Here is a 9,463-nt window from a genome sequence, read left to right on the forward strand (position 1 = left end):
AGCTAGTAGGGGTATTCATTTTTTGGGGCGTAATAAGGAGACACTTCCTTGTTTGCGAAGATATAGCTGGTGGGTCCGACCTGTCAGCGGGGGGAACGTTTTTCTCGTGAAATACAGAGGCCCTTCCTGCGGGTCCTAGCTGTCAGGTGGAGGAATCATTATTTTGCACGTAATAAGGAGGCATTTCCTTACGTGCGGCCGTGGACCCAGCTGTCAGCCTCTCCACGTACAGTCCACTTCCGATGGATGTCGTTCATTGACCATGTTGACCAGGCCGCACCGAGAGCACCAGGGCGGTGGACGACGGCGAGGCCTAGGAAGGGAACGACACGGAGCCAGGGAATACTCGACAGTTGTTTCCCACGCGGAGGAGTACGAGGGTTTACTGGTTCGTCTGCCGTTGCCGAAGAATAACAGCATGTGTGGGTGAGTAGAGGGATGGCTAGGCCAGCGATGGGAGTACGGTGGGGCCGTGAGGCCTGCGCGGCAGCATAGCCGGCCGCGGGAGGAGGGAGCAGGCAGTCCCGCCGACGCTTGTTTGAGCGGATGGAGCATGAAGAGCAGAGATTGAAGAAGCACGACAGCCATTGGATGGACATCCAACAGTCACTGCTCTCGTGTGTTGATTAAGTTGACAGGGCGTTGCGTGTGTGTCAACCTTTTTTTTATGAAAGCATCCGCGTCAACCTGTAGTAGGTGCACAAGTCAGCCTCAAATATGTGGAAAACAGTATACAACCCATCTGCCATTATTTCTAATAATGTACAACCCATTTGCTAATTCTTAAGATTTTTTTTGGAGCCCATCTTCTTTTTGTTAGCATTACACCCCATATTGTGGCCACGGTTAAAAAGTTTATGAAATTTTGCATATTTCGGTGCGGTCAACTGTTTTTAATCCAGAAATATCGATTCACATTCAAACTATTTTGAAAAATAATTTATATAAATATAAAATCCAAATAATTGTCCACGCATAAAAATTAATGAAATTTAAGATCTTGTAATGAAAAAAAATTGAAACTAATTCTCGGTTTGATGTGTTTTAAAAATGTACAGGCCATTTCTGGGCAAACCGACTGAAACTCTCATCGTCTTGAAAGATTTGCAGCCCAGCAGGACCGATAAAGCAAGTAGGCCTTGTTTGGGTATTTCTTTAAAAAAATAGAACTGGGCTAGCCATTTTCAGCAAGAAAAAAAGACAACTGGGCTCATGATGTGGTAAACATAAATAAAACCCTGGCTAGACGGGCCACAGCCCCCGCACAACCCCGTTTTTACCCTGATCCATCGCTAAAACTAGTATAAATAACAACTGCTTGTTCCTCAAAAAAAAACTGCACGACTTGCTGGGTCCCTGGTGTCAGCCGCTCGTAGTGTAATTCTCTCGTTTATTCACTACGTTGATAACGGTGTGAGCCCTAGATGTCCAACCATTAGGACTAGGAGGAACCATATTTTTGTGCTTGTACTATAGAGGCACTTGCTTGTGTACTGCCATGACGCTATTGGGTCCCTACTGTCATCCTCTCCACGTACAGTCATCTCCATGTTCCTCTCGGTTGTTGACGATGTTTACAACGCAAGAGGGCGGCACACCGCGCACGGCGAGCGAACCAAGGCCGCAAGGCGGAGGACGACGGCGAGGCCTCGGACGGAACGAACAGGAGTCGTTGAAGATGCGCCGGTCTAGTCGCAGGCGGAGGGGAGTACGAGGGTTGACTAGTTCGGGCACATGTGCGTGTTGGGGCTGACGTCGCCGGAGAATAACAGGACGTGTGGGGGAATAGAGGGAGGGACTGGCCAACGTTGGAGGGTATGTCCGATAGGGCGGCGGAGGCGCAGCCAGCCATGGGAGGCAGGAGCAGGCGAAGCCGACATGGTGGTTTGGTTTGGGCGGCTGGAGGAAGAAGAAGACAAGAGATAGAAGATACACGACAGATGTTGGATGTCAATCCAACGGCTGGTAGGCAGAATCGTTTGTTGACGGGCTAGTAAGTCGACACTACCTTGGATAGGCTATTTCCTTGTGGGTCCCAAATATCAGAATACAAATCTGTCATGGTCATGCAGCCTTTCCTATGAAAATTTACAACCCATTTAATGTGCTAGTTCGAAATAAGTTTGTGGGCGCTGGTGGGGGCTAATCACTTGGCTTCTGTAATGCACAGTGAGCTCAAGCAGCTGGCGTGAGTGATGTTATTTCCCTTGGTTGTGATTTGTTATAATATTTCACTCTAAATTAAACGAATGGCAAGCCATTTGCCTTGTTTCAAAAAAATATGACAGTCACAGCCGAGTTGAAAAGGGCAGGAACATCTAACTCCAGCTTACGAACTGTACAAAAGCACAAGGGTTGATTGTTCATCAGGTTTACAAAAAAAACCAGATTGAAAAGGGCAACAACATCTAACTCCAGCACTGTTTTCGGCAGTCATAGTCAAATGGATCGGTCAGGTCCATATAATGAACATCCTGGGTCGTAAAATTTACTGGATTATGACCACAATATGTTGTAAATAGAAGCCCGGCATGTTCAGAAGCTCTTTTGCCCACCTGAAACTCCTTTTTTTGCTCTTCAACATACCCATCCATCAAAACCATGCTGCTGATAAACTTAAGCCTAATGGACAATAGTAACCTCGCATTCAGCAGGAAGAATGTGAAATCTTGTGTTTGCACGGTTGGCTACATATCCTTCTAGCGTTATTGTCTTCAATTGAATCTCATGAGAAGTGAGAAAATCTCGATGCTTACGAATCCACCGATTGGTTATAACTTTCTTACCCAGTCCTGTTGCCTAAATAGACATGAAGATTGAAAACAGTTAAGGTCTAAAAGAAGAGTGTCGAAAGAGCAACAGCTGAACGATTAATTCTAGTACACTATATGCGGGTTTCCAATGTGCGTGAAATTATCACCTTTATATACAACTTCTCCAGACATGGAAAGCATTGCAGCAAGCCAATAATCATGTTCAGATCAAAACTATTCATTTGGATATATAAGATCTTGACAGAATCCAGCACCATTGATAGGCCATCCATGGAGAAACTCTTCATTGAGCATAGAACATAATATTAGTACAAAATGTGTACTCCAAGATGATATATAAGTTATGCGCAAAAATTTAAAATGCAGCTTATGGTTACAAGTGTAGATGATAATATAAAGTACCTGAAGAACTATGGAGCCAAACACCATATTGAAATGAGCACAGAGATCATGTATTACACCCAAGGTCTCTAGTTTAGGCGCAAAGAGGACGGTTATTTGCAACAGTGAATAACTAGAATCAAGGATCAACCTTTGAAGTGAAGGGGCATCTTGGATGATGAGCTGCCTTCCGTCAAAAGAAATTCCAATTCTTACAAGGTTAGGCGACTTTATTTGGAGACAACCGATTCTAACTGTGAAAACAAGCACCAAGCACTCCATCGCAGGGCAACTTGAGTGGATGATGTTGTGCAATGAGTCCTCCGATATACGAACCCGCACAAGTGAAAGTTTCTTGATAAATGGGAGTCGAAGGTTCAGTACCAGATTGTCTGGTAGGTAGCACAGCGCAAAGGTGGCGGTGTGCAGAGAGGAGGAAAACCACGAGATGGACATCGGTGCTGAGGGCACAAGTTCATGGCTGTCACGCCCAATATGCGATACTATCCTAAAGAGACTCGAAGGTCCCACCAAGGATAGAACCACATATTGACACGCTTTTGCAAGGTGGATATCATTACATCAACATTACATAATAGATGGGGATACATACAAAAGGCATACAATGCCACAAGAATACATCAATATACAAGAGAACAACATCCGACTACGGATGAAACATAAACAGAAACTCAAATGACATCCACCCTGCCAGCCCAGGCTGCCGACCTGGAACCTATCCCCTGATCGAAGAAGCAGAAGAAGAACTCCAAAACAAGTAAACATCGCTCTCGCGTCATGATCATCGCAAAACCTGTACCTGCAACTGTTGTTGTAGTAATCTGTGAGCCACGAGGACTCAACAATCCCATTAGCATGGGTATCAAGACTAGCAAAGCTTAATGGGTAAGGAAGGGGTAAGTGGTGAGGTTGCAGCAGCGACTAAGCATATATGGTGGCTAACATACGCAAATAAGAGTGAGAAGAGAGCACATGGAACGGTCGTGAAGCTAGCAATGATCAAGAGGTGATCCTGAACTCCTACTTACGTCAAACATAACCCAAAACCATGTTCACTTCCCGGACTCCGCCGAAAAGAGACCATCATGGCTACACACGCGGTTGATGCGTTTTAATTCGAATCTGGTGTCAAGTTATCTACAACCGGACATTAACAAATTCCCATCTGCCACATAACCACGGGCACGGCTCTCGAAAGTTTATACCCTGCAGGGGTGTCCCAACTTAGCCCATCATAAGCTCTCACAGTCAACAAAGGATATTCCTTCTCCCAGGAAGACCCGATCAGTCTCGGAATCCTGGTTTACAAGCCATTTCGACAATGGTAAAACAAGACCAGCAAAGCCGCCCGATGTGCCAACAATCCCGATAGGAGCTGCACATATCTCGTTCTCAGGGCAACACCGGATGAGATATCCTACGAGTAAAACCAGCCCTCAAGTTTCCCCGAGGTGGCCCCGCGGTCTACTCGGTTCGGACCAGCACTTAGAGAAGCACTGGCCCGGGGGGGGCTAAAATAAAGATGACCCTTGGGTTAATTACTCCCAAGGGAAAAGGTATAGGTGGTAGGCAAATGGTAAAACCAATGTTGGGCCTTGCTGGAGGAGTTTTATTCAAGGCAAACTGTCAAGGGGGTCCCATAAATCACCCAACCGCGTTAGGAACGCAAAATCCGGGAACATAATACCGATATGACGGAAACTAGGGCGGCAAGAGTGGAACAAAACACCACGCATAAGGCCGAGCCTTCCACCCTTTACCAAGTATATAGATGCATTAATAATATAAGAGATATTGTGATATCCCAACATAATCATGTCCACCATGGAGCAATCTTCAAACTTCACCTGCAACTAGCAACGCTATAAGAGGGGCTGAGCAAAGCAGTAACATAGCCAAGCAACGGTTTGCTAGGAAGGGCGAAAAAAGGTTAGAGGCTGACATGGGCAAATTGGGAGGCTTGAAGAACAAGTGATAGGAAGCGCATCATAGCGATAGAACGAAGCAACTAGCATAGCAATGATAGTAGTGAGATCCAAGGTGATGGTCATCTTACCTGAAATCCCGCTAGGAAGAAGAATGAGTCCATGAAGAAGACGAAAGAATGAAGCCGAACCAAGCATAGACGAACGAATCCTCACGATCGCAACGAAACAGGAACTATCGAGAAGAAGCACACAACATGGTAAACACACCACACATATACATGACATGATACTCAACCAAGTATGATGCAAGACAATACTACATGAAGCTACTCATGGCAAGAGATGATGCATACAAGAGCAACACATCAAAGCAAGTTTAAATGAGGCCGGAAATAACATATAACAATTCCGGTAAGTGCTCATATGCAAATTTTGAAATTGGTCCAGATATGAATAAACCTTATGTTCAAGTTGTTAAACAGCAAGTTAAGATACACCAAGATTATCTACACGAGATTCTAGTCAAGTTACATATAAAGTTCATTTAATTTGGAGCTACGGCCTAGAAGATATGAGCAAAACAAGTTAAACATGACATTGATGCAAAATGCATACAAACATCAAGCAAACACTCTCAAAACAAAGATGCAACATGATAATATGAAGCTACATGCAATTCTAAGCAAGTTTCATATAGAGCACACTCAAAACGGAGCAACGGTGCAACACACACATGAAACAAGATACAACAATCTGACCAAAACAGCAACTAGGCATCTAGCAAGCATCAAAACAATATGCTACAACATCTAAACGTAAGAACAAAATGCATGGACATGAAGTACAGGTAAAGCATGACAAAACATGAACACTGAGCTATCTCCATAAATCACTAGAACATGCTCAAAAGGACATGGCAAGGTTGCAAATAATAACAGTTTACAGACTTAGTAGAAATAACATCAGGTTGCAATGTTTAGAGCTATCAAACAACATGTTACAGGAACTTAACATGGCAAACAAAGGCATTTCATGCTAATACTAAAGACAAAGAACAAAACTCCCATAGCGAACTAATTCCAAAGATCAACAGAAAAGATGGTAGGATCCTTCCAAACATGGCAAATGATATGACAGATTGAGACATGGCAGGAACAACGTTAAGTAGGCATGTTGGTGAGCTTGTAACACTCACCACAGAGCAAAACATGGCATGACAAGGTAACAAACAGTAAGAAGACATGTTTATGAAGCTAAGCATGGCAAGATCAAGCTCATAGGGTGCATGGATCACTAGCAAAGCTCATGGCAAAACTGAACTTAAAGTTAACAGACTGACAAACATTATTTAGCAATTTGAGAGCAAGGTTATAACAAGCTACATCAGGCTATAAATGCAACCAGGGGCATGGGTGGATAGAGCATGACATGTGTAACAAAACAACATTAGTGAACATCTCCAGATTATGCATAGAATGACTTGTAGCAGCAGGTTTACATAGCATCATGATATAGCAGATTCAGACTAGCAAAACAGCAACAGCAAGTATCCTACTTCACGAGCTCGATGCACTCACTACAGGACTCACAAAAATACATGGATTGCACCACTGTAAATATGGAATGACGTATCTCAAAACTCATGTAGACATCAAGCTCATAGGATGCACACACAAAATGCAATGAAAAAGACAAATCACCAAGTTCTGTTAACAGACAACAGTTAACATCATATAGCACTGTTGCAGCGATAATAAGGGCATCAAGATGGATTCAAACAAGCATGGCACAACGGAACAAAATGAAGGCCATCTCAAAATGAACATTTTGACATATTATATGCACAATTTGGAGCACCGAGCATGAAGTTATGGCATATCAAACATAGCACCAGAATGCAAACATTTTGGGACTTGGCAGAAATCTAAAAAAACAGGAGGAGCACTATATATTATAACGTGCACTCGGCGGGGTTTAGGTGGTGCCTCACCATGGGCTTGGCCCAGGACGGTTGTGGATCGGGCCGGCGGGGCCGATCAGGCGAGCGGGCGGCGCGGGGTCGCGCGGGGCTCCGGCGAGGGGCGCCAGATCCGGCAGCGGCGGTCGATGGAGGCGTGGGAGCAGCGCGGAGCTCCGGCAGGGCCCCACGTCGGTGGGCGGCGGATTCTGGCGAGCGGGACTGGGGTGTGAGACGGGGCGCGGGGAGGCTCGGGCGGCCGCCCGGGCCTGGGCGGGCCGCGCCTGGGCCCGGCGGGCCGCGGCGGCGGGGAGGAGGCCGGAGGCCAGGTGGCGGCACGGGGTTGGTCCAGGGCGGCGGCTGGACGCATCCAGCATCGGCGGATGTGTCCAGTGCGGAGAGGGGAGGTGGATCTAGGGTTAGGGGTGTTTTCATCCGAGATTTCGGGGGAGAGGGACATATAAATAGGTAGAGGGAGCTAGGAGACTCCCAATGGAGTGCGGTTTTCGCTCACACAATCATGATCGAACAACCAAGAGCATGGAGGGGGTTTGGATGGCTCATGGGCTGTTTTGGAGGGGTGTTGGGCTCCACACGAATGAGGCCTTTGTGGCTACCCGGTTAACCGTTGGAGTATCAAACGGACTCCAAATGGAACGAAACTTGACAAGCGGTCTACCGGTGGTGTACCAAGGCCACTTGCAAAATCACGGTCCATTCCGAGAATGTTTAACACCCGCTCACAACAAGAGACAAAAGGGGGACGCCGGAGGACATAGGAGTGCCGGATTGCAAAATGGACAATGGGGAAAAAGCTCGGATGCATGAGACGAACACGTATGCAAATGCGATGCACATGACGACATGATATGAAATGCAGATGATGACATGTCAAAGTTCGACATGCAATCAAATGACATGGCAAGGACGGCGAATAACTGGCAGACACCTAGCGCATCATATCCGGGGCTTTACAATGTCGTTCGGTATGTGGTATGTGATTTTCAGGGGAATAGTAGAACTCAAGCAGCTGTAGTTTGTGAATTTAGGGGATTTCAGCCAGGCGTCCACCATGCAGGGCATGGTATGCTTGCTCAGGTAGCATGACGGGATGCAGAGGCTTTGAACGGAGCCCTGGTGGGAGGAGATGATGGCTCTGGGGATTTCAAAATCATTGAAGAGAGATAGCTGACGACAGTCGAGATTAAGGGGCATGACGCACCATAGAGGGCGCCACCGAATTGAGAGGACTTGGGTGCGGCAGCAATTCTTGGTGGGGAGAAGCGAGATGATCTCCCCAAGGACGGCGTCCGGGAGATCGCTGATGCGGTCCACCCGAGACCCTACGGGTTCCTGGGATCTGGTGGGGGCGGGGTCACCGCTTCTCTCCGCGCTGCCGGGTGCGGGATCTACAACAGGCGTCGCTGCTGGCAGGAGCCTCATCTTCTTGGTGCTAGGGTCAGCCGACTCCATTTTCCTCGAGGGCATCGCGTCGCGCTCACGGATTTGAGCAGAGTAACGAATGACGATCCTAGTTGTAGTGCGAGCGAAGAAGAAGGGGAGTTGGGGGTTTTCTGTAGGAGTGAGGAAGAAGGGGAGTTGGGGTTTTCTGTAGGAGTGAGGTGAGGAATTTGGGGGTATGAGTGGAGCGAGCTGACGTGAGGTGGGTGGGAGCGAGGAGGAAGAAGAGCACCCAGGTTTTTTTTGGGGGGGGGAGGCGGTGTGCTGGGTGTGGGTAGCGCCTTTTGAATTGATTTTACTATTTACTAGTGTGGATTGTCTGTTTTGTCTAGGGCCCAGAGAAACAATTACTACTAGTACAGTGGAGACACTCTACAGCTACCCAGAAAAACAATTACTACTAGTACAGTGGAGACACTCTACCGCTTCTTGCTCCTCCTAGGTCATTGAAACGTCTCCCTCTACTGAATGTCGTTATACTTTTGTTCACCGACATGCAAGCCATGCAGCGCGCGGGCCCAAATGCCATCCACCAAATTAGAAGGCAGTATGCAGGCGGAGAGTCAACCCGGTCGTAGCGCGGCAGTAACGAGCCGTCATATCACAAAACCCCACCTCCCCGCAGTCTAAGTTTGACGGACGAAGCAACCATCATTTCACTCTTCGCTGAATCCCCTTCTCCCTCACTGTCTTCAAGAAAGGCAACACTCGCATGTGCCACTGTTCTTCTCTCCCAACGAAGGGAAGGTAAGCGGATCCATGATATTGGTATATTTTCGTTCAGAGAAAAAAAGGAACTTTTGCCAAGCAGTAACCGATCCTCACTCTCTTTTTTGTTTCATTGTCATTGCGATTGTGTTTTCCTTTCAGTGGTCTCCTAGTATTCGTCAGTTTCATGATGGACCAAGGAGAACCAGGCAAAGATCTGCCGATATTGGAGC

This window comes from Triticum dicoccoides, chromosome 6B (genome assembly GCF_002162155.2).
Source record: "Triticum dicoccoides isolate Atlit2015 ecotype Zavitan chromosome 6B, WEW_v2.0, whole genome shotgun sequence".
Taxonomy (NCBI): domain Eukaryota; kingdom Viridiplantae; phylum Streptophyta; class Magnoliopsida; order Poales; family Poaceae; genus Triticum; species Triticum dicoccoides.